The sequence below is a fragment of the Ictalurus punctatus genome, chromosome 20, assembly GCF_001660625.3.
Source record: "Ictalurus punctatus breed USDA103 chromosome 20, Coco_2.0, whole genome shotgun sequence".
Taxonomy (NCBI): Eukaryota; Metazoa; Chordata; class Actinopteri; order Siluriformes; family Ictaluridae; genus Ictalurus; species Ictalurus punctatus.
In genome coordinates this window covers 3,249,619-3,254,523 of record NC_030435.2, presented here as the reverse complement: position 1 = coordinate 3,254,523, position 4,905 = coordinate 3,249,619, and the positions used below count along the sequence as shown (strand labels likewise).

Here is a 4,905-nt window from a genome sequence, read left to right as displayed (position 1 = left end):
ACCGTCCCGATCGAGACCACATCTCCTTTTTTTCACTGAGAAGATGTGCTAAATTAAGCAGATGCGCTGATAATTATACACGAGCCAGGGAACAAAACAAGGGGGGTTGTGAAATGTAGGAATGAGTCATGCTCATTTTCATGCTCGGGGCAGCACGAGGACAAATCAAATTCAGTCTGATCTTAAATCAGACTCGTGCTCTTGAATACACGTCGAGTTTGAGTTAGTGGATAGTCATTAGTGCGTATAAATAACTGTGTGTGGGTGAATGAGTGGTTATGCGTACGTGTGTGTGTGTGTGTGTGTGTGTGTGTGTGTGTGTGTATACTGTAAATGTTCTTCGGTGACGATAAATAGAACCAAAAGTATTTTGATGATTATCATGATATGGGATATGGGCCAGATCTTCTAACGTACTAACTAAACCCACAGCCTGGCATTGTTCTACTAAATAGAACCTGGAAACTTGTGACTAAGAAAGAAAACAGAGGTATTAAGCTCTGTATGATCTAAGTGGCATTATGGAGGTAAACGTTCTCCTCCCGAACATTCGTAATTAATTACCATGGCATGTTCACTGCCTGAGATGCCCGCTGACAAATAAACACTTCAACATTGCTGAGATTAAGGACACTCCCTTTTGTCCACAGAGTCTTCAAAACAAATACCTGGGTAATGATGATGCCTGCAGAAACTTTCATGCCGAATGTCCGAGGCATAGCAACAAATGCATAGTAACAACGTACACAAGGAGGACGCTCCAGGTAAGTGATTAAAACGTGCGAAATCACTGACATGCTGACGTTTTCGGCCAGGAGACATTTATTTCAACGATTTTGGAAGGAGTCTCCAGTGTCAGCACTTCAAGAAAGGCCCAAAAAATAAACGTGGGAGATGTGTTGTAGTTACAGTGTGCATCCAAACTACTGTAATTAGACCTTATGAGCTAAGTGTGTAGAATTATACAATATATCCCGACCAGCCATTTTAATAGGAAGACCTGTACCCCTGCCCATTCATGCAGACATCCAATCGGCCAATCATGCGACAGCAGATCAGCGTATAAAATTCGATTCACTTTTATTTGTATAGCACCGTTTAACAGTGGGCGTTCTCACGAAGCAGTTTTACAGAAATATATAAAGAGTTTCAGGATTTCAATTTTAATTTGATCAATTTATCCTTAACGAGCAAGCCAGAGGCGACGGCGGCAAGGAAAAACATCCTGAGACGATATGAGGAAGGAACCTTGAGAGGAACCAGACTGGAAAGGGAACCCGTCCTCATCTGGGTGACGACGGATAGTAAGGGTGCGATTACAAATAACTCCCTTCTATAACTGTGTCCTACATGCTCAAATTGTGCAATTGTGTAACAAAAAGTGACTTTGACCATGACTTTGACAAAACACATCCAGCTCTACTAGCAGAAATGCCTTGTTGATGCGAGAGCTCAGAGGAGAATGGTCAGACTGATTCGAGCGCACTCTTTACAACTATGGTGAGTACGCTATTCGACATTTACATTTACTCCTTTAGCAGACGCTTTTATTCAAAGTGACTTACAAATGAGGAAATACAAGCAAAAAAAAAAAAAAAAAAAGCGCCTCCCTGTCAGGAAATCCAACCCCTGTCTTCCACGTGACAGGAGGAGATGCAATCCCACTATACTAATGAGGAAAACCGACAAATAAATGGTTCCCCCAGCCTGTCACGTAGAAGACCGCGGTTGGATTCCCCGACAAGGAGGCTTTTGACAGCGGGTACAGCCTTACTGGAACCGGACAGATGAAGAAAACCATCTGAAAAACCCTTTCTTTTTTCAATGTTTCAGCCCATGTGAGCAGATGTACAGGTGTTCTTTTTAAAGTGGCCAGTGATTGTATATATCTGTTTATGTATACAGGATGTAATAGGTACACGATAGTCAATTATAAGATATCATTATTCATTAATAAAATTACACCCATTGTATAATATACATAATGTAATTGAGTGTATATAACATAATGAATCCTTGTAGCCATTTTACTTTGGAAATGTGTCATCATCGAGGTTTAATCCATGTCTGGAAAACAGTCTTGTACACCCACACACAAAATTCTGATTTGCAAGCAGTACTGAGTCATTGTATAACTGCTTGGAATCATGCCCAAAGCAGGTAACTGGTACACCTTAAATCCTGCCCCTCATCTGCGGGTTGAAGCTTTGTAATAAGCCTCAGTACAAAAAATAAATAATTCCATTTGAGACAGTAAATCTACACTTTTCTTAATGCTCAGAGTGAGTTAGCGAGAGTATGAATTTCATGCTCCAACCTAGAATTGACTTCTGGGACATCACAGCTCAAAGCTTGTTCATGCAGAAGCTTTTTACGATGCATTTTCCCCTACTTTATCACGTTTTAATGATTATCATCCTTCTTCAAAATCTTCAATACTGGGGACAAAACCGATAAGATATTAGACTACATTGGGACTTCCCAATGTAGTCTATGAGTTGAGAAGCAACCGAGAAGCAACCGAGGCAGAACTGACAATTGTCCCTCGTCTTTTTTTTTGTTGTTTTTTTCTTTTCAGACCAGGACCCTTTAGCCCCTCCTCCCTTTTGCTTCCATATCACCTGACTGTGTTTCAGCTTCATGATGCCTCTGTGACTCATGCGTGATGGCTGGAAACAAACTCAGCTAGTGGAACAAGTCGGCCCCAGTCAGAGACGCTGGGACTTTCCAGTCGAGCCAAGCTTTCGTTCATTTGGACTGACCCGTGCAAATATTTCTCTGTGCATAAAAAACAAAAAGATCAAACCCATACTGCACTCTTTCATGATTTTTGTGTTGCATTATTGAACTCAGACATATGCGTTAATGAACTGTAAGATGTATAATTACATATATATAATGTATAAACATATCATGTATAATTATTATATTTGAGTTTTTAAATGATTTTTAATTTTTTTTTTTTTTCGAAATTCATGTCAAAAGCAAAGATACATTAGCAGAACTATAACCAATCAAATCTTCACATCATTAAATGTAACTGTAAACAAATTTTAAACAAGAGTCGATCTTTAAAAACCTGGCAAATTGCTGTGGTATAAGAGGGGAAAAAGCATTTTAGGACTGGTATGCTGGTATAGGAAACTTTGAGGTGGTAAGGCTGTTCATTATTTTCCTATACACACACCGTCATGTTTTATTCCATACTTAGTGGCACGAGCTTTTATCATGTACAGTTCCAGTACATTTATACAAAAGCCATACTATGACTCTATTTGCAGAGGATTAACTAAGTACTATGGCGTGAACTAGAGAATTTACAAGGTGTATTTTGAAGTTTGGTTAAAGCGCTTGGATATGGACTATAAGTTCAATTATCATCTGATCCTGTGCCTGACCGCACTAATGCTCTTGTGGCTGAATGAGCACAAATCCCCACAGCCATGCTCCAAAATCTAGTGGAAAGCCTCAGGGGCGTTAGCTGGACTGTTAATCATCAGAGTCCAGATTCTTCTCCATCCAAAAACATTTAAAAACGTACTTCTAAATTTCCAAGCGATTTTAATCGGTTAAAAAATGTGAAAATTGTACGAAAGGATTTGGATTTATCGTAAAACTTGACTCGGGTGTTATCGTTGTTGGTAGGACTACTTTTTGTTTATCTAACATAAAACTAGGCTAGTCTGGTGATGCTAGCCAAGGGGAGGCACAACTACGCTATCGCTGTATGGGTTTGGCTGCTACAGTGCCACGCAAAGTGCTTTAGTTGTCCTTATGCTCCGCTCATATCGCGTTCACGTAACGTGGAACTCATATAGACACCTTGTTTTGCCGTGCAGCATGAGAGGATGTTTCAGTTTCAAACCCTTAACTGGTAAAAAAATCGGCGTATATATCGTATGTTTCCTCACATTAACTGAGCGTGTGAGTTAGCGTTCTGCAGAATTGAGGCCTGCTCAAGTCAGCTGGTAAGACACTAGTTTTTCCACATATATTCCTGTAAACCCTGTCTGACTGGTCGTGCCTTCGTTCACTGAAGATAAAATACAACACTCCATTCAATGAAGATACGAAATGACAACACTGCCGTCGTCTTTTACTGACGTTCAGCTGTAGTGTACAGACAAAAAACGCTCCTAGAGGAAAATCATTCAGGGATAAAGAAACAGTCTTCAGGGCTACAGCTACGACGAATGTCCAGGCCAAGTGATGACCCTCCCTAAAAGGAAAGCTTCCCCAGAAGAATGGAGGTTATTATAACAGCGAAGACGGACTAAATCCGGAATGGGATGTTCAACAAGCGCGTATGGGTGTGATGGCCATATAATGTATCTGTTTTCCAAGTATGGAACATATGCAATGTTAAAAAAGAGATTTAAGAAGAACTCACATGGGATTATCTCTGTTCATAACGTAGTGTTTAGTCACCTATCCATCTTGTATGCATCCAAATACTGAGTGAGTCGATTATTGAATCACATGAAAGGCTAACATCTGACCCCTGACCTCTGACCTGATTTCTGAATCGTTCTTCAGACAGAAGTCTGACTTGCATCCAAACGTAGCAGACATCCATTTAAAATGTATAAATATTAAAGCTACTGTGATCATCCTTATTCCGGGTCTAGATATTATTTACAAACATATACAGTTGCAATCAAAATGATTTAACCCTCACGTCAAGTCAGGTTTATTGTCAAAATTTACAGACGTCCAGCTGTTTGCGACGAACAAATCAAACAAAAGCGAGTGAAATAGTTCGACACGACGAATGCTCCAAGTGGTTTCCCCAAATTCAACGGAAAATGCAACTTATAATGGTTTCTCCAGTGTCAAATTTATTCAACCCCCTGAACAGAATCCAGCACAAATATGCAAAACAGGTGTTGTTTCAAGCGCACCTGA

The 4,905-nt window shown here is 40.0% G+C and overlaps 1 long non-coding RNA gene across 1 annotated transcript; it reads left to right on the top strand.

Moving 5' to 3' along the window:
- The first annotated feature begins 599 nt into the window (after positions 1-599).
- LOC128628819 (uncharacterized) lies at positions 600-3,060 on the top strand. Its single transcript, XR_008393072.1, has 4 exons — positions 600-764; positions 1,196-1,310; positions 1,418-1,500; positions 2,579-3,060. It is a non-coding gene; the product is annotated as an uncharacterized LOC128628819 (long non-coding RNA).
- The last annotated feature ends 1,845 nt before the right edge of the window (positions 3,061-4,905 follow it).